This window comes from Coregonus lavaretus, assembly GCF_964263955.1.
Source record: "Coregonus lavaretus genome assembly, chromosome: 33".
NCBI classification, from domain to species: Eukaryota; Metazoa; Chordata; class Actinopteri; order Salmoniformes; family Salmonidae; genus Coregonus; species Coregonus lavaretus.
Window position 1 is genome coordinate 9,721,884 of NC_140020.1, and position 21,686 is coordinate 9,743,569.

At 45.7% G+C, this 21,686-nt stretch overlaps 1 pseudogene across 1 annotated transcript in view; it reads left to right on the forward strand.

Annotated features, from left to right (window-relative positions):
* Positions 1-20,509, forward strand: part of LOC311108133 (meiosis-specific protein MEI4-like) — a 39,094-nt pseudogene extending 18,585 nt beyond the window's left edge. The window contains exon 5 of the transcript in view: positions 20,257-20,509. The product of the transcript in view is annotated as a meiosis-specific protein MEI4-like (transcript). The remainder of the gene's footprint in view (positions 1-20,256) is intronic.
* Positions 20,510-21,686: the final 1,177 nt, after the last annotated feature.

The window sequence follows — 21,686 nt, forward strand, 5'->3', positions numbered from 1 at the left end:
CTTCTACCCCCAAGCCATAAGACTGCTGATCAGTTAATCAAATGGCTACCCAGACTATTTGCATTGACCCCCTTTTTTGCACTGACTCTCTTGCACTGGCTCTATGCACACTCACTGGACTCTACCCACACATACTACACTGACACTCCAACACACACATACACACACTACATATTCTTACACACACAAAACCCACGCACACATGTATATTGACGCCACACACACACACTCACACATAGACACACTTTCACACTCTTCACATACACTGCTGCTACTCTGTTTATTATCTATCCTGATTGCATTTACATTTACATTTAAGTCATTTAGCAGACGCTCTTATCCAGAGCGACTTACAAATTGGTGCATTCAACTTATGATAGCTAGTGGGACAACCACCCTATTTTTATTATTATTATTATTATTTATTTATTTTATGGGGGGGATGGGGAGGGGGGGTAGAAGGATTACTTTTATACCTTGCCTACTCACTTTTACCCCTACCTACATACCTCAATTACCTCACACACCTGCACGTTGACTTAGTACCGGTACTCCTTGTATATAGTCTCGTTATTGTTATTTTATTGTGTTACTATAATTTTTCTTACTTTTTAACTCTGCATTGTTGGGATTCGGCGCTTGTGGCAAATATATAAAAAAAATATAAATATATATGTTTCATTGATTTGATTTCGAATTTGAGCCAGTTTTGGGCTAGGGAACATTGATTATTGAGACCACCTAAATCATATAAACTGGAACAGCCATCTCATTAACGGCTGCAAAATGTCCAACTAACAGATTGGATTGCTTTAGAAAAATGTATGTTATCTGTTTTTGTAGCATAAGATAAAAAATCTACCAATCAATGTACATGCAAAAACACAAGTATTGAAACAAACAATTCTGAAAAATCTACCTGCAATAGAGCATGCTGGGAAATATGATAATGTTGGGCATGGTTGAGCAAACATTTGTAATTTACAAACTTTAACACATTAGCTCAAATTCTAGGCCTTTTGAAGTCCACTCAACTCACATAATAACGCTGATTTAAGCCATGGGTTAAATTGGCATTTTTACATTGTTGCCTTCAAAGGCAAACATGAATTTGGAATTTTACTAAACAAGCCTTTTCAAATTCAGCTCACTTCGAGCAGTTTGTTGAGTAAACAAACTTTAACAGATTAGCTCCAATTCTTGTCCTTTTTTAAGCCAACTCACAGAACAACGCTGATTAAGCAATTGGTTAAGGTGGCTTTTTTTTTTTTTTTTTCAGTGAATGCACTATGCCCCGGCCACTAGAAATGGGAAGTAGGCAAGGCATCCCCATCTGTCTGTTAGGCTAGACCCTTCGCATGGGAACAGGCAGGGCTGGGTAAAGGTTGTACAGGGACAATAGCTACAGTGAGGGAAAAAATTATTTGATCCCCTGCTGATTTTGTACGTTTGTCCACTGACAAAGAAATGACTAGTCTATAATTTTAATGGTAGGTTTATTTGAACAGCGAGAGTGTCACGATCGTTGACAGATGAAGCGGACCAAGGCGCAGCGTGATAAACGTACATCTTTTATTGAAGTACACCACACGAACAAAACAACAAACGAAACGTGAAGTCCTAGGTTAACACAAACCTTTCGGAACAAGATCCCACAATGACTAGTGAAAACAGGCTGCCTAAGTATGGTCCCAATCAGAGACAACGAGCTACAGCTGCCTCTGATTGGGAACCACCCTGGCCAACATAGATCTAACCGATCTAGAACGAAAACCATAGCAAACAAAACATAGCAAACTATAACATAGAACCTACACACCCTGGCTCAACATAAAAGAGTCCCCAGAGCCAGGGTGTGACAGTACCCCCCCCCAAAGGCGCGGACTGTGACCGCGCCAACCAAAACCAACAGGGGAGGGGCCGGGTGGGCATTCCGCCTCAGAGGCGGATCCGGCTCCGGGCGTGACCACCACTCTCTTTCTACCCCCCCCGTAGCGCCCCTGGTCTGGTCTGGCCCCGCTGGCCGGAGCTGGACTGGACACCGGTGGAGCGGATTGCTCTGGATCCGGAGTGGAGCAGCTGACCGGTGGAGCAGGCACCGGTGGAACAGGCACGGGCCGTGCCGGACTGATGACGCGCACCACTGGCTTGGTGCGGGGAGCAGGTACGGGCCGGACCGGGCTGACGACGCGCACCACTGGCTTGGTGCGGGGAGCAGGAACGGGCCGGACCGGGCTGACGACGCGCACCATTGGCATGGTGCGGGGAGCAGGAATGGGCCGGACCGGGCTGGCGACGCGCACCACTGGCTTGGTGCGGGGAGCAGGAACAGGCCGGACCGGGCTGACGACGTGCACCACTGGCTTGGTGCGGGGAGCAGGAACGGGCTGGACCGGGCTGACGACGCGCACCATTGGCTTGGTGCGGGGAGCAGGAACGGGCCGGACCGGGCTGGCGACGCGCACCACTGGCTTGGTGCGGGGAGCAGGAACGGGCCGGACCGGGCTGACGACGCGCACCACTGGCTTGGTGCGGGGAGCAGGAACGGGCCGGACCGGGCTGACGACGCGCACCATTGGCTTGGTGCGGGGAGCAGGAACGGGCCGGACCGGGCTGGCGACGCGCACCACTGGCTTGGTGCGGGGAGCAGGAACGGGCCGGACCGGGCTGACGACGCGCACCACTGGCTTGGTGCGGGGCGCAGGAACGGGCCGGACCGGGCTGACGACGCACACCATTGGCTTGGTGCGGGGAGCAGGAACAGGCCGGACCGGGCTGGCGACGCGCACCACAGGCTTAGTGCGGGGAGCAGGAACGGCCTGACCGTACTGGGAACACACACCACTGGTCTTGTGCGGGAATCAGGAACGGGCCGGACCGGACTGGTGACACACACCACTTGCTTGGTGCGAGGAGCGGGACTGGGTTTCCTCATAAACCTCCGCTCCCTCTGCTGCCTAACCAGTTCCTCTCGCCGTGCCTCCACACTCTCCTTCTCCCTCGTGACCAATAGCCCCTGTAACCTGGCGGCCTCCTCTACTAACCGGCTGAACCGCTCTATCGCGGCCTCCTGCTGCCTCGTCGTCCACGGCGTGAGCCCCCCCAAAAAAATTTGTTGGGCTTGTCTCTCCCCTGTGAACATGGCCTCCATGCCTCTCGCCAGACTCTCTCTCCTCTCCTCCCAAGTCCATCCTCTCTCCTCTTCACGCTGCTTGATCCAGTCGTGGTGGGATCTTCTGTCACGATCGTCGACAGATGAAGCGGACCAAGGCGCAGCTTGATAAACGTACATCTTTTATTGAAGTACACCACACGAACAAAACAACAAACGAAACGTGAAGTCCTAGGTTAACACAAACCTTTCGGAACAAGATCCCACAATGACTAGTGAAAACAGGCTGCCTAAGTATGGTCCCAATCAGAGACAACGAGCTACAGCTGCCTCTGATTGTGAACCACCCTGGCCAACATAGATCTAACCGATCTAGAACGAAAACCATAGCAAACAAAACATAGAAAAATATAACATAGAACCTACACACCCTGGCTCAACATAAAAGAGTCCCCAGAGCCAGGGCGTGACAGAGAGACAGAATAACAACAAAAAAATCCAGAAAAATGCATGTCAAAAATGTTATAAATTGATTTGCATTTTAATGAGGGAAATAAGTATTTGACCCCCTCTCAATCAGAAAGATTTCTGTCTCCCAGGTGTCTTTTATACAGGTAACGAGCTGAGATTAGGAGCACACTCTTAAAGGGGGTGCTCCTAATCTCAGCTTGTTACCTGTATAAAAGACACCTGTCCACAGAGGCAATCAATCAATCAGTTTCCAAACTCTCCACCATGGCCAAGACCAAAGAGCTCTCCAAGGATGTCAGGGACAAGATTGTAGACCTACACAAGGCTGGAATGGGCTACAAGACCATCGCCAAGCAACTTGGTGAGAAGGTGACAACAGTTGGTGCGATTATTCGCAAATGGAAGAAACACAAAATAGCTTTCAATCTCCCTCGGCCTGGGGCTCCATGCAAGATCTCACCTCGTGGAGTTGCAATGATCATGAGAACGGTGAGGAATCAGCCCAGAACTACACGGGAGGATCTTGTCAATGATCTCAAGGCAGCTGGGACCATAGTCTCCAAGAAAACAATTGGTAACACACTACGCCGTGAAGGACTGAAATCCTGCAGCGCCCGCAAGGTCCCCCTGCTCAAGAAAGCACATATACAGGGCCGTCTGAAGTTTGCCAATGAGCATCTGAATGATTCAGAGGAGAACTGGGTGAAAGTGTTGTGGTCAGATGAGACCAAAATGGAGCTCTTTGGCATCAACTCAACTCGCCGTGTTTGGAGGAGGAGGAATGCTGCCTATGACCCCAAGAACACCATCCCCACCGTCAAACATGGAGGTGGAAACATTATTTTTTGGGGGTGTTTTTCTGCTAAGGGGACAGGACAACTTCACCGCATCAAAGGGACGATGGACGGGGCCATGTACCGTCAAATCTTGGGTGAGAACCTCCTTCCTTCAGCCAGGGCATTGAAAATGGGTCGTGGATGGGTATTCCAGCATGACAATGACCCAAAACACACGGCCAAAGCAACAAAGGAGTGGCTCAAGAAGAAGCACATTAAGGTCCTGGAGTGGCCTAGCCATTCTCCAGACCTTAATCGCATAGAAAATCTGTGGAGGGAGCTGAAGGTTCGAGTTGCCAAACGTCAGCCTCGAAACCTTAATGACTTGGAGAGGATCTGCAAAGAGGAGTGGAACAAAATCCCTCCTGAGATGTGTGCAAACCTGGTGGCCAACTACAAGAAACGTCTGACCTCTGTGATTGCCAACAAGGGTTTTGCCACCAAGTACTAAGTCATGTTTTGCAGAGGGGTCAAATACTTATTTCCCACATTAAAATGCAAATCAATTTATAACATTTTTAACATGCGTTTTTCTGGATTTTTTTGTTGTTATTCTGTCTCACACTGTTCAAATAAACCTACCATTAAAATTATAGACTGATCATGTCTTTGTCAGTGGGCAAACGTACAAAATCAGCAGGGGATCAAATACTTTTTTCCCTCACTGTATGTGTTGGCCTAACATTGCTTGTATTACATTTACATTTACATTTACATTTACGTCATTTAGCAGACGCTCTTTTCCAGAGCGACTTACAAATTGGTGCATTCACCTTATAGCCAGTGGGATAACCACTTTACAATTTGTATTCTTTTTTTATAATCCTTTTTCTTAATTTTTTTATTTATTTGTTTATTTTTTTTATTTTTTTTGGGGGGGGGGGTAAGGGGGGGTAGAAGGATTACTTTATCCTATCCCAGGTGTTCCTTAAAGAGGTGGGGTTTCAAATGTCTCCAGAAGGTGGTGAGTGACTCCGCTGTCCTGGCGTCGTGAGGGAGCTTGTTCCACCATTGGGGTGCCAGAGCAGCGAACCGTTTTGACTGGGCTGAGCGGGAACTGTGCTTCAGCAGAGGTAGGGGAGCCAGCAGGCCAGAGGTGGATGAACGCAATGCCCTCGTTTGGGTGTAGGGACTGATCAGAGCCTGAAGGTACGGAGGTGCCGTTCCCCTCACAGCTCCGTAGGCAAGCACCATGGTCTTGTAGCAGATGCGAGCTTCAACTGGAAGCCAGTGTAGTGTGCGGAGGAGTGGGGTGACGTGAGAGAACTTGGGAAGGTTGAACACCAGACGGGCTGCGGCATTCTGGATGAGTTGTAGGGGTTTAATGGCACAGGCAGGGAGCCCAGCCAACAGCGAGTTGCAGTAATCCAGACGGGAGATGACAAGTGCCTGGATTAGGACCTGTGCCGCTTCCTGTGTAAGGCAAGGTCGTACTCTCCGAATGTTGTAGAGCATGAACCTACAGGATCGGGTCATCGCCTTGATGTTAGCGGAGAACGACAGGGTGTTGTCCAGGGTCACGCCAATCCTCTTCGCACTCTGGGAGGAGGACACAACGGAGTTGTCAACCGTGATGGCGAGATCATGGAACGGGCAGTCCTTCCCCGGGAGGAAGAGCAGCTCCGTCTTGCCAAGGTTCAGCTTGAGGTGGTGATCCGTCATCCATACTGATATGTGTGCCAGACATGCAGAGATGCGATTCGCCACCTGGTTATCAGAAGGGGGAAAGGAGAAGATTAGTTGTGTGTCGTCTGCGTAGCAATGATAGGAGAGGCCATGTGAGGATATGACAGAGCCAAGTGACTTGGTGTATAGCGAGAATAGGAGAGGGCCTAGAACTGAGCCCTGGGGGACACCAGTGGTGAGAGCACGTGGTGCGGAGACAGCTTCTCGCCACGCCACTTGGTAGGAGCGACCGGTCAGGTAGGACGCAATCCAAGAGTGAGCCGCGCCGGAGATGCCCAGCTCGGAGAGGGTGGAGAGGAGGATCTGATGGTTCACAGTATCAAAGGCAGCAGACAGGTCTAGAAGGACAAGAGCAGAGGAGAGAGAGTTAGCTTTAGCAGTGCGGAGAGCCTCCGTGACACAGAGAAGAGCAGTCTCAGTTGAATGACCAGTCTTGAAACCTGACTGGTTTGGATCAAGAAGGTCATTCTGAGAGAGATAGCAAGAGAGTTGGCTAAAGATGGCACGCTCATTAGTTTTGGAGAGAAAAGAAAGAAGGGATACTGGTCTGTAGTTGTTGACATCAGAGTGTTGGTTTTTTGAGAAGGGGTGTATCAATCATGTCACTAGTTGCATCCTGCTTCTCTGTTAATGTAGCTGTCTAGAAACACCTAATTACAACATAGTTCTCAGGACAGCAGGGAGATGACACTCAATTATGTTTCAAATTGTTTCAACGATGAGTCGGAGCTCTATTTGATCTGCTTGTACTCTGAGAATAAGTAATTTGGGATACAATTTTGGGATAATTGTTTTGTTGCCCGATGGACATTGCCCGATGGACATTGTAAGCTGACCTGGAAGCCCATGATGCCATGATTATGTACATTAACAGAATGGGGCGGCAGGTAGCTTAGTGGGTAAGAGCGTTGTGCCAGTAACTGAAAGGTCGCTGGTTCTAATCCCCGAGCCGACTAGGTGAACTGTCGATGTGCCCTTGAGCAAGGCACTTAACCCTAATTGCTCCTGTAAGTCGCTCTGGATAAGAGCGTCTGCTAAATGACTAAAATGTAAATGTAATTATGATTACTATGAGAATGATTGCGTTTCTAATGGGTTTTTCTACAAAGATGTGCTGTAGGCTACTATATTTAGCCTTATACTGAACCAAAGAGTGGTGTCGCCTCAGGTCTCTAGTGATGAAAATCAATTAAAGAATGATTACTTCAGCAGTATTTTCTTTGACATTATTATTTCATCGGCAGCTTTAAAAAGGGAGTAGGGCTGTTCCATCACATATTTTGGCCCAGCCAGGCTCCAGTTTGCAGGCAGCAGGCAGAGCGCTGTGGAGGGCTGTCTGTCGGACGTGAGCCCCAAGTGCGCCCCCACGGTGGCGGGCGGGCCGGCCGGCCGGCTGCTACTGCCCTTCGACCAGTGCAGCATACAAATAAGCCCAGCCATCTGGGACCCGTGTTGCTTTGTCACAGGTCACAGACCATGGCAGTCACACACAGTACAGAATACCCACAGCCCATAGGACAAACAGTACAAACACTCACTCACTTCTCCAATAGCACTATAACACTGAGTGTAGGCATAACTGTGTGTGCACCCTCTGTTGTCCTGTTGTGCTGCACAGGGGGTCGGACTGTGCTTTATGTAAAGTTTAAATCATGGTTGTTCTGTTGCTGGCCTTGTCATTTTGTAATTAGTACAAACAGTATTTACCAGAGCCATGTATTTAGATATATGGCCCTGCTATTTACTGATGGTTGTCTTTTTCCTCTTACTAAAACAGGGGTTACGCCAAGGACAGACCCCATAGCCTGAAAATGATCTATCAGACTCGGGTCCAAGCAGCAAACCTCTGTATTTGATTGCCTAATTTAGGGCTGACCCCATTTAGTCGACTGGTCGATTGTTTGGTCGATAGGCTGTTGGTCGACTGAGATTTCTTTAGTAGAGCAATCAGTCACAATTGATTGGTCGAAAGAACAGACAACTTTTTTTTGTTGGGGACAGCCCTAGTCTAATTAGAGTGCTAGCTAGCCCAGTCTTAAGTCTGGAAAGGGAACAAATTGTCCGGGATGTCCAGAATCATTCTGATTGGTCCCAGAAACCAATGGGTTTGGCCAGAGCCAGAACCCTCATGGCAGGATTTCAGTTAGGAAAATGTGGTGCCGGACATTTGACCAGCAGCATTTTAATTTAACGGACATTTGAGAAATTTACCAGACCCATATGCCTTGGGTGCGTAACCAGATTAGGGTGTCCATCCACGGTGCTCAAAATGACAGAAATCACATTTAAAATATTTTTATTCATCTTAACAGAACATACAACTCGAGGATGCAACGGCGTACCTCCTTACCGAATTCTGATGCGCACTTTGAAGATGTTACAATAACTGCTACATTTACTTTTCCTCAGCCAAAAAGACGAGTAACGAAGAGCAAAATCACTAGCCTACGTCAAGCTAATATCCCCCATAGTAGAAACGGCAGGTAGCTTAGTGGTTAAGAGCGTTGTGCCAGTAACCGAAAGGTCGCTGGTTCTAATCCCCGAGCCAACTATGTGAAAAATCTGTCGGTGTGCCCTTGAGAAAGGCACTTAACCCTAATTGCTCCTGTAAGTCGCTCTGGATAAGAGTGTCTGCTAAATGACCAAAAAAAAACCTTGACCTATTCTATTGGTCAGCTTGGTGTTCTGTGCAATAAATAAATTGCCTACTCCAAACAGACTGTGGGACGATATATCCCAAATTCATTTGAAAAAAACAGTAGGCCTAGAGAAAATGTTAGCTCTTTTTAATCGTGTTTTTAACACGCGATTACATTTAGAATTGCCACGCAATGATTGGGTTTATAAAAGCACGTTTCAATCCAGCAGCAACGAATGAGCTGTTTGAGAAGCTGTAGCAGCAGCTCTCGTGCTGTCTGACAGATTTCCTGTATGCCGTGCGCATGTGGTAAACATAACGACAAACAAAAATGCACATGAACCAATTTATTCCACTAAATTATGCAAATTAACCTGTAGACCGATAAGCATGACTGGTCAAATGTATTTCCATCGACTGGTATTCCATCAATGAATAGGCTAAAAAGCATTATTTTGCAATTATATCTTTTTTTTTTTTCAGTTTGAGTCGTCAGGCAAAGAGCTGGAAATGAGCGTCAGAGCTTGTTCTTGTAAAGGGCAAAGCAATGGCAGCTAAAAACGGTTATATTTGGCTCCAGAAAACTTCAGTGTAATGCTCAGGGGAACATTTCCACTCCGGATTTACACTGTCCATCTACAGTAAGCAGACCTCTTCATTTTCACCCCTAAATGTCACCAGCGCGCTATCTGTACTTCAAACACATTTTTTAACCAAAGCCTAAAAGCCCACACAATAATCAGCTTTCCCTTTCATTACTGGGATAGAGTAGGCTAATCTTGCCTGAGTTGGGGAGGATGACCACAGAAAGTTTAAAGTAGGATAATCTTCCCTGAGTTGGGGAGGATTCAAACTGCCCCAATCTCGGAAAGTTGAGAGCGTAATTATATGTCATCATTGTCAGTTTGAGACGTGTTATTTAGAGACAGTCTTATATACTTACAGTGAGGGAAAAAAGTATTTGATCCCCTGCTGATTTTGTACGTTTGCCCACTGACAAAGACATGATCAGTCTATAATTTTAATGGTAGGTTTATTTGAACTGTGAGAGACAGAATAACAACAAAAAAATCCAGAAAAACGCATGTCAAAAATGTTATAAATTGATTTGCATTTTAATGAGGGAAATAAGTATTTGACCCCTCTGCAAAACATGACTTAGTACTTGGTGGCAAAACCCTTGTTGGCAATCACAGAGGTCAGACATTTCTTGTAGTTGGCCACCAGGTTTGCACACATCTCAGGAGGTATTTTGTCCCACTCCTCTTTGCAGATCTTCTCCAAGTCATTAAGGTTTCGAGGCTGACGTTTGGCAACTCGAACCTTCTGATCCCTCCACAGATTTTCTATGGGATTAAGGTCTGGAGACTGGCTAGGCCACTCCAGGACCTTAATGTGCTTCTTCTTGAGCCACTCCTTTGTTGCCTTGGCCGTGTGTTTTGAGTCATTGTCATGCTGGAATGCCCATCCACGACCCATTTTCAATGCCCTGGCTGAGGGAAGGAGGTTCTCACCCAAGATTTGACGATACATGGCCCCGTCCATCGTCCCTTTGATGCGGTGAAGTTGTCCTGTCCCCTTAGCAGAAAAAAACCCCAAAGCATAATGTTTCCACCTCCATGTTTGATGGTGGGGATGGTGTTCTTGGGGTCATAGGCAGCATTCCTCCTCCTCCAAACACGGCGAGTTGAGTTGATGCCAAAGAGCTCGATTTTGGTCTCATCTGACCACAACACTTTCACCCAGTTCTCCTCTGAATCATTCAGATGTTCATTGGCAAACTTCAGACGGGCCTGTATATGTGCTTTTTTGAGCAGGGGGACCTTGCGGGCCCTGCAGGATTTCAGTCCTTCGCGACGTAGTGTGTTACCAATTGTTTTCTTGATGATTATGGTCCCAGCTTCCTTGAAATCATTGACAAGATCCTCCAGTGTAGTTCTGGGCTGATTCCTCACTGTTCTCATTATCATTGCAACTCCACGAGGTGAGATCTTGCATGGAGCCCCAGGCCGAGGGAGATTGACAGTTATTTTGTGTTTCTTCACACAAACTGTTGTCACCTTCTCACCAAGCTGCTTGGCGATGGTCTTGTAGCCCATTCCAGCCTTGTGTAGGTCTACAATCTTGTCCCTGACATCCTTGGAGAGCTCTTTGGTCTTGGCCATGGTGGAGAGTTTGGAATCTGATTGATTGATTGCTTCTGTGGACAGGTGTCTTTTATACAGGTAACAAACTGAGATTAGGAGCACTCCCTTTAAGAGTGTGCTCCTAATCTCAGCTCGTTACCTGTATAAAAGACACCTGGGAGCCAGAAATCTTTCTGATTGAGAGGGGGTCAAATACTTATTTCCCTCATTAAAATGCAAATCAATTTATAACATTTTTAACATGCGTTTTTCTGGATTGTTTTGTTGTTATTCTGTCTCTCACTGTTCAAATAAACCTACCATTAAAATTATAGACTGATCATTTCTTTGTCAGTGGGCAAAGGTACAAAATCAGCAGGGGATCAAATACTTTTTTCCCTCACTGTAAGAGCAGCCCACTTCCCCTTACATTTCTCAATGACTCTTTCTGATGCAAAGTACCTCATCATAACATCCTGTACATGTCGCCATGGCAGCCTGAAGGCTCATGTGAGGGACACTGCCTGCCATACCACGACAGAGTCAACAGCTCAGACTCCAGCCACACACACACACACACACACATCCTTCCTCCATTAGTTAGTGGTAGAATCAGAACCCTGCTTAGGTCATGCCGTACCCTCAGTGCATCAGGATATAAATACAGCCACTCTCTGAGGGACACAAAACCCTGCCTCTGCCCTGGGTTCACTGCAACAAGCCTTGTCAGGACAAATATTCCTCTCTCTCAAACATGCGCACGAACACACACACACAAACTCTCTCAGAGGGTTTCCCGCAAGACGGCACATTTATATAAAGACAAAGAACTCATCTTTCTATGTGCATTATTATACCAGAAAAAAACGAATGAGTCCTTTTGTACTAAAACAATTGGTCATCATTTTAGCTTTTCACCCACTGTAAAACTCATAAAAAGGACAGTGAGGTCAGTGATTTCCAGCAGGTCTGAGTCAGCGGTAGTGTGATAAGTGAAGAAAGACACCTTTGTTTAAGAACAGCTTCCGCACCAGTCATGCACATTTTTTGTTAGGGCAAATCAAGTCTGACATTTTAAAAGTGGAAATTACAAACTTTAGAAGCCTTTTTAAACCTTGAATACACTACAAGTTTGCATTTCGTGCTGTGCAGGAAAGTTTGCAGCAACAAAAGAGTGATAAAATTAAGATCCTACATCTGTAAGGAATAGTTATTTTATCTGCTCTGGGGAGAAAAAGTGAAAGAAAAACTGACAAGGGTAGACTGTTCATGAGGATATCAAACTATTATAGCCTAGTAATGCATGGTGTGCAGTGCACCTGAGGGAAAACGCCGTCCTCTGCCAATTAAAAAACTGTGTGTTTGTTCATATCTCCGAGCAACCTTGTGAGAGTGTGTAAGCATGCTTACATGTACGTGTTTGCGTGCATGCATGTCTCTGCATAAAAGTCATGTTATTTTGGCATTGTTTATGTTCCCAGCTGACATGCACTGAGCTGAAGCCCCGTATATTGTATCCAGCAAGCCTACGTATCTGAAGCATATTGGTTTCCTTACCCTGTAAGCAGCCCACAGCTGAATGTAATTGGGGACCCCTGCTATCCAGCAAGCCTACGAGGCTGCTAGGGAACGTGACTTATGGCTCCCAGCATGGTCATTATAACCCTGGCACTTCTGACTGAGCTATGTCTCTCATTATACATTTCTGCCTCGTACGTTTATGAGATGTTGTGTGTGTAGGCTATAACAAATTGCCGCCAATCTCTCTCTCTCCCTCTCTCCCTCTCTCTCTCTCTTATTCTACACAGTTGGTGCGTCCTGCCTAGTGCTTTTCCGCCCAGGCCAGTGACAGGTTTGAAGAACGATCAGATTAGGAGTAGCAGCAGAGGGATTGCTGGACCATTAAATAGCCGGGATCAAAGTCGTCCTCAGCCCCTCAAAGCAGCAGAGATCTCATTAGAGCTCTAACGAGGGGTAAAATCAAGCTGTTTGATCAAAGTCATGTTATGAGGAGACAAAGCCCGGAGTCACCGGTGTGCCGGTAAATTGCCTCCCCCTTCGACAGCCCTAGATAGACACACTCACACTCTCTGCTGATGAGCACTAGAGCAAACAAATGTGACAGCCTCGCTAGGCAGACTGCAGAGAATATATAGAAGCACAGTCATGGACCCTGAAGTGATTTCCTACTTCTGTGTCTTAACTGAGAGCCATGTTAAATAACATGGCCATTTCTATTTCAAAGTTTGCATTCCATTTTCCAAACAGATCTGTCATTGAAAACTAAAGAAAAGAGCTAGGTAAGCTGACAATTTATTATCATGGTAGACAGAGTGTTTTTCTCTGTGCTTGCTTGCTCTTCAGGAGAATCTAGCAACATCAATCTGCCTCACGCTACAGAAACAGGAGATAGACTTCTGCCCTGTGGGGCGTTCTGGCTCAGATAAGGCTTACTTTATTTTCTTAATCTCCAGTGCCTCTGTGTGTAGGTCAATGCTGATGGCACAGAGCTGCTGCTACGTGCTAAGCTGAAGGACAGAGAGGGCTGATCTGTGGAGAATTACCATACACTCTTCTCTGGTGGTCTCCTATGTGCCATCTCACAACACAGAAGTGTCTAGACTACAAGTACAGCCCTGGACAGGATGCTAGTCAGTCGCAGGGCTTTACCCCCAATCCATCTCCTTAATGCTGAGTGCAGAGAGCCATCCGGTCCCATTTTTAGTGTTTGGTGTGATCTATATGTCATCTGTTTGGTGGTTCTGGGTACATGAGTCAGGGTTCAGGTTGCTCTGTGTCCTGTCCTGTCCTGTCCTGTCCTGTCCTGACCCTTGCTGGCTGACTGGGAGCTGAACCGCAGGACTGACATGTTGAGGGCAGACAGACTGACTGCTCTGGGCTATTAGGAATAAACAGACCTGGTAAATAGAGCAGAGGAGCCTGGGTAAGGACAGGCTGGGGAGAGAGGTGACGGAGGAGAAGGTGGACTGGACTCGCTGTGGTGTCAGGCCCAAGGCAGGCAGGCAGGTGGGCAGAGGGGGCTGTAGCCTGTGGGGTATCTATCTGTCAATACACAATTTCTTGGGGAAATGGATGGAATATTGAATATTGCAGTTCAACCCAGGTGAAGTTGTAATAAATCCCCCTGAAGGTTGATGTTACACTCATCATGAGTGTAGCAGTGAATGTGCCAGTGAGTCAGCGTCTAGATACTCACTCCATCACATCGGTTCTGACTGAGCCAAGACCTCAAGAGACTGTTTCCTAAAGAACTGCAAAATATTTCCACAGAGAATAGCCTAGATTTTAATAGTGTTGATTTTGAGACAAGCTTGAGGAACTTAGTGTTTGTTTGGTCTTGTAACAAAAGTAAATGTTCTCACACTAGAAGCGGTCAAGATGCAGTCAGATAGAACTCGGAGAATGCCCTCGCGGATGAGATGGGATCGATTAGCTGTCAGAGAAATCACTGTATTGTCAGTTCACCGCCTTGAAAGAGACGCTATGAAAAACACTGTAACGAGTGGCTGTCTCTGAGGCAGAAGAGAAATCAATTCCTTGTCTTGAGCTGAGGTGATGACGGCAGTGTGGGCTAGTGTTGTCTAACTCTGTAGTGCTCGCTACAATAGGCCTCAGTCAGATCAGATGGCTATCAGGAAGGATTTTATTCACTAAGCCTATCTGCTCTGCTCTTCTCTGCTCTCCACAGTTTGCACAGACCTCATGACATCAAATGGGATTGTAAAGACAGGACCAACTGTCCTGGCAAGAAACCATTTTTAGGCAGCTGTTGTTTTGTTTCGGCTGAAAGAGATCTATTGTAACTTATCGTGATTTATGGTCCAGGAGATGTTTTTGATCATATTCACACCTCATAGCTGCAAAGATCATTGATCTGCTTGATAATGTGAATGAGTGACTTTCACAGCAGAGCATAACATTGTTTGCAATACAGTGTAGTACAATACATTGTAACACAATGTTCATAATAGAAATGGATTGAAATGTGAGTTCAAAAGTTCACTTTTTGAATGATTTGAAATGGGTACTGGTTATCTCTTGGCTGCTGAGATAAGGTGCTGTAGGCTAAGTGTAAGTCTAACACCCATTCTTTCTTGATAGCCAAATGTCCCAGACTCCAAAGGCTATTCAATTTCCAAAATCTGATTTAGAAGTTTGGAAAAGCGACCCTCCAATTATGCTGCCTGCTGGCAAGTTTTGTTTTGACATTTGATTTGAACTCTGTAGCATTTTGGATTGTACAGCCAATCTGCCACAGAAGCAAGCGTTGTTGTTTTGATGATCTGGTGCTTAAGTAAAGTTAACAGTGTTTCTGATGAGCAAATGTCTATTTGCTTTTGTGTTGTTGGCTCTGTTCTGAAATGAGCAAACTCTACCTGAGTATATTGTACATCTGCCAAAACAGACACTACATATAGTCTCTACATTAATTCATAGTTGACTAGACGTAGAGTACTTTCAATATTAGATTCTAGGCATCACTAACATTGTCCGTGGTCTACCCACAGTGCATATTAATTCTGTTCAGGCCACATTGGAGGCTGTTTTACCATCGCCCATATTAACCATCAAACAATCACCTTTTCTGTCCTTCTCTAGCAATTCAATTATTTTGTAATGATAGCCTAGTCAAAATCTTGAATAGCCACATGAAATTGGAAAGGTTGTGTTTTGTGAGTGCCAGTGCCAGTGACAGCGTAGCCTACTGAAGTTAGTCAGGGCACCACCGGAACCATTGTTCTCCTAAATGTGGCCTATTAAAAAGATTCAGAGGGAGAACAGAACAGAGAAGAGATTCAACTTAAAGTGAACCCCCCCCACTGGGCAGGCATATACTGTCCCTATATTGTCCACTACTTTTGACCAGGGCCAATAGGGCTCTGGTCAAAAGTATTGCACTATGTGCAGCCATTTGGGACAAAAGTAGTGCACTATAAGGAATAGGGTGCCATTTTGAACCAAAGTCCTGGAGCCTCATTTATCAATGTTGCATAGAACTATTCTAAAATACTACTTACGAACGGAATTTAGAATGTTGGTACACATAGAAAGTGTGATTTATCAAACAGTGCTACGAGCATCATAGCACACTGGTAGGAGATAACCGTTGATAAATACCAATTGTTCTCAGTCTCAGTGCTCGTGCACGACCTTGGCTATTTGCATTTCAAAACGCCCCCAATTAACCATATATGGTCAAAATCATCCCTTTAATGCCCTTTACAGGCATTAAATCATGAAATAGCCTACAAAGGTGCAACCGAAAAAAAGACACTGTAGTAGAGGTGCTAGTGTCAGAGATTGAGTACAACTAAAAGGTTTTATTTGGCTCGCTCAGTTGTGGTTTGACCAGTAAAAACGAAAACAGCTACAAAGAGAGGACCATTACGACAATTCAAGTTGCTTTAGCAATGACAAATATACTTCAAATGAGTAGGCAACACACCAATAAGCCATCCATCCTCAACAGCTCCCTCCTGTAGGCCTATAGGACAACATTGCTGTTCTGCAGAATGAACAAGTCGTGTGTTCCACCTTGCCACCACATTCAGCAGCGTTTTCTTCGCATCACATAGCCTATCACCTGCACATAGTGGAATCCTTTTCTGTTCACATCGTTGAACTTGTTTTGGGATGGTGCTTTTATGGCGATGTGGGTGCCGTCTATTGCTCCGTTCCTAGGCTATTTGGGAACCCATTGATGGCAAAGAAACCTCTCTTGACTTGAACCTACTGTGTAATGGTGTATGGAAATTGAATGTTACAGTTAATTTTGCTGAAGATTGCATCCAAATCATTGGCTCATCGAGGGATGTGAGATGCCGATAGCACGTTGATGTGCATCGGAATAACATGTGTTTCTAAAGTAGGTCTTAAATCCTCACAAATATCCTAAATGATTGGTTTTGGGAAATGGTATCTGATGAGCGAATCTGTACCCTCTGCGAAAGAGTCCCACCTGTCTCTAAAAACGCACTCTCTGCGAAATGCAGCGTGTGCCAAATCTTCGAACAGAGCAAGATCAGCCGTCTCTCATTAAATGTCCCATTATCTCAGTCTTTTATAGTTTCTACAATGGTTTCACTTTAACATGTGGCCTGTAATTTAACAAATGACTGTACTTTATATGGATTATTATCGTAACAAATGCACTGATGTGGTCAAATTATATATAGCCTGTTAAGATATGTTGCATGAATTCACAATGGAAATACAATTACATAGAAAAATGATTTATTTATTAGGCCTACTCTCGCAATTTCACAAATGTTCAACGTAAACTCGTAAAAATCCAAATAACTTCACAGATCTTCATTGTAAAGGGTTTAAACACTGTTTCCCATGCTTGTTCAATGAACCATAAACAATTAATGAACATGCACCTGTGGAACGGTCGTTAAGACACTAACAGCTTACAGATGGTAGGCAATTAAGGTCACAGTTATGAAAACTTAGGACAATAAAGAGGCCTTTCTACTGACTCCAAAAGAAAGATGCCCAGGGTCCTTGCTCATCTGCGTGAACGTGCCTTAGGCATGCTGCAAGGAGGCATGAGGACTGCAGATGTGGCCAGGGCAATAAATTGCAATGTCCGTACTGTGAGACACCTAGACAGCGCTACAGGGAGACAGGACGGACAGCTGATCGTCCTCGCAGTGGCAGAGCACGTGTAACAACACCTGCACAGGATCTGTATATCTGAACATCACACCTGCGGGACAGTTACAGGATGGCAACAACAACTGCCCGAGTTACACCAGGAACGCACAATCCCTCCATCAGTGCTCAGACTGTCCGCATTAGGCTGAGAGAGGCTGGACTGAGGGCTTGTAGGCCTGTTGTAAGGCAGGTCCTCACCAGACATCACCGGCAACAACGTCACCTATGGGCACAAACCCACCATCGCTGGACCAGACAGGACTGGCAAAAAGTGCTCTTCACTGACGAGTCGCGGTTTTGTCTCACCAGGGGTGATGGTCGGATTTGCGTTTATCGTCGAAGGAATGAGCGTTACACCGAGGTATGTACTCTGGAGCGGGATCGATTTGGAGGTGGAGGGTCCGTCATGGTCTGGGGCGGTGTGTCACAGCATCATCGGACTGAGCTTGTTGTCACTGCAGGCAATCTCAATGCTGTGCGTTACAGGGAAGACATCCTCCTCCCTCATGTGGTACCCTTCCTGCAGGCTCATCCTGACATGACCCTCCAGCATGACAATGCCACCAGCCATACTGCTCGTTCTGTGCATGATTTCCTGCAAGACAGGAATGTCAGTGTTCTGCGACAGGGCAGCAAAGAGCCCGGATCCCCCCAGAAATGTCTGGGAACTTGCAGGTGCCTTGGTGGAAGAGTGGGGTAACATCTCACAGCAAGAACTGGCAAATCTGGTGCAGTCCATGAGGAGGAGATGCACTGCAGTACTTAATGCAGCTACTGACTGTTATTTTTTATTTTGACCCCCCCCCACATTATTCAATTTCTGTTAGTCACATGTCTGTGGAACTTGTTCAGTTTATGTCTCAGTTGTTGAATCTTGTTATGTTCATACAAATATTTACACATGTTAAGTTTGCTGAAAATAAACGCAGTTGACAGTGAGAGGACGTTTCTTTTTTTATATATTTTCTCATTCTATACCCTTTAGACCTGAAAGCACAGCTCTATTGTGCCCCCTCCTCTCACTCTTTCTCTCTCAATCTCCCTTTCTCTCTCAATCTATCTCTCTTTGTCTCTCAATCTATCTCCCTTTCTGTCTCAATCTCTCTTTCTCTCTCAATTTGTCTCTTGTTCGCTCTCTCTGTCTTCCCCATTCTCTCACCAATTCTTCTTTCTTTCTTTCTTTCTTTCTTTCTTTCTTTCTTTCTTTCTTTCTTTCTTTCTTTCTTTCTTTCTTTCTTTCTTTCTTTCTTTCTTTCTTTCTTTCTTTCTTTCTTTCTCTCTCTCTCTCTCTCTCTCTCTCTCTCTCTCTCTCTCTCTCTCTCTCTCTCTCTCTCTCTCTCTCTCTCTCTCTCTCTCTCTCTCTCTCTCTCTCTCTCTCTCTCTCTGAGATTGTTATAGCTGGCTCTGCAATCAGAGAGAGGGACAGTATGTAGTCTCCTAACGGTAACGAGCCCCAGGTCTAATCAAACAGCCAATTGAATTCCGTTCAGGGTCCACTTCATTATCTCAATCCTATAATGCTATCAAGGTTGCAGCACACAATGATGAGAATCCCTGTAGAGTAGGGTTGGGCGATATCCAGATGTTATTAAGGGTATATCGCCCAAGCCTACTGTAGAGTAGACAGACAGATGGATCCAGTGCAACACTGAAGGCCCCTCACAGTGCTGTGTTGAGAGGTAGGTTTCCTGGCGCTTCCTTCTATAGAAGCACCAGGAGACCAATCCAAGGCCCTACTAACAGTAGCAGAATGTTACTTCTTCCTGAGGGAGAGGAGCGACAGAATAGTGTAAAGAACCTCCACTGATCGAGGTGTTGCAGTAAATACCAGGACTTCCTCTACATTTTATTTCCCAACCTGCTGTAATATTAATGGACAAATGTACAATCTTGATTTCTATGATACAACCTATTAGGGGAATTGATTGTGTTGTGAAACATTTATAAGCGTTTTGAATACCGTAGACATTTGATTATACTTTACCAGGTTGTTGTGGTTTGGGAATGCACCTTTAACAGTAGGACATCCACCTGCGACGTGACAGGAGATGTCATGGAGGCGGCAATATTGAGAACAAAGCATTAGCACCCCAGGGAGAGGAGGTGTATGTACGTGATCTAACCCTGATGGGCTCTGAGTGAGTCTGGAAGGAGAAAGTATACCACATCCTGTCAGCTCTCTGGAGGCTGCTCGCCTGGAGACGTACCTGACAGCCATCTGGCTGCTAATGTATTCACTGACAGTCAACACACACACATGCAAACGCTAACCACGGACACACACACACACCGACAGTCACATACAGAAACAGCACAAACACAAATAGCACTCACAAACACACACAACTACACAAACAGCACACACGCACACAAACATATGCACACAGTGACTTCTTATCGCCTCAAAGTACACTTTTGCTTTATGTCTTGCATAAGTCTAACTTTTTGGAGTCTCACTTTTAGGAGTTCACTTTTTGGAGTCTAACTTTTAGTCAATCGTTTTTCTGCCCTCTAACTTCAGTTGAGTAGATCATTATTTCATTACCCTTTTTACTAGCCTGTACAATTATATAGCCTAACTCTATATTTTATTGCAGCTTTCCTTGAGAGGAGGTTGAGTACAAATATTAACAATGAAGAGTGAGATGCCGTTAGCTTGTTCTTTATTCCAGACAATTAGTTTCCTGTGTGATGTGTGTTTTTCAGGGGGAGAGCAGCGAGGGGTCTGTCCTGTTTGAGGTGTCCCAGTAGGAGAGCTCCTTCTAGCTGTTCTGGCTCCTAGAGCAGCTCCTACATGGGGCCAGGTCACCACTGGATGCAGGAGCAGAGAGCCCTGCTGGGCAGCCTAGAACACAGCGTCCTGCTCCTGTCTGATGACTTCCCCCTGTTTAGCCTCTACATGTGGAGGATAGGGGCTCTCCTCACCCCCTCCTCCTCCGACACCACCACCCATACCTGAAACTGACGTTCCAGGAACGAGCATGGCGCCACCACGGCCACACAGGCGTGTAATTCCACCTCCAGGTTGTTTCCACTTCAAAGGGCTGCAGAAGTTGGTGCAGTTAGAATCAAAGAGGATTTGACTGACATGGCAGGGTTGAAAAGACAGGACAACAAGACTGGAGAAGGAGGTGGTGGCTCCATTCATAATGCGTTATTCATTGAGGTAGGCTACCTCTTCAGAACAAGAATCTATAAATAGTGTGGTGTTAAACCAAAGCCTGTCATTATTCTTGTTGGAAAAAGTGTGGCAATGAAGCATAAAGGCCTGAGGGGGTGTGGTACTGTATATGGCCAATACACCAAGGCTAAGGGCTGTTCTTATGCACGACGCAACACGGAGTGCCTGGATACAGCCCTTAGCCGTGGTATATTGGCCATATATCACAAACGCCCAAGGTGCCTTACTGCTATTATTGTCACGTCTCCTCCCGTTGCTCCCCTCCAGCGCTCAGATTCGCCGGTCTACTGAGCCACCGGTCTGAGCGCACCACCTCGGCAACACCGGAATGGAAACCCAACGCACCCTAATCACCTCCAGCACACCTGCACCTCATCATCTCATCACCACCACTATAAACCCCTGGACTGTGTAATTGTTAGCGTCGTGTCATTTACTCGCTCTTTGTTATTCTCTTTCTCATTGTTAAGTAAACATTTATCTTGTTGATTCCTGCGTCTGCGTCCTGCCTCTTCGTATCCTCAGTACTCGTCACAATTATAAATTGGTTACCAAGGTAATTAGAGCACAATAAAAAAATAATTGTTTTGTCATGCCTGTGTTATAAGGTCTGATATACCACAGCTTTCAGCCAATCAGCATTCAGGGCTCGAACCACCCAGTTTATAATGTGAAATAGACTACTGTGGCTGGCATTAGAAACACAATGGAAAGCATTGCATTTTTTATGAGAATAGTTTTATTTACAGACTGTGTAGATGTAGAATGTACATACTGAGTGCTGTATGAGAAGCTATTTACAGGAATATCTTACAGAAGGTTTTTATGCATTTACATGTTCATTTGTTGATTCTATTAGCAAGATGTAATGAAGCATTTTTACAAAAGAATTTGAAAAGAAATGAAACCCAAAATGTTCATATTCCAGATTGTATCCTTGATTCAAGTCCATGTA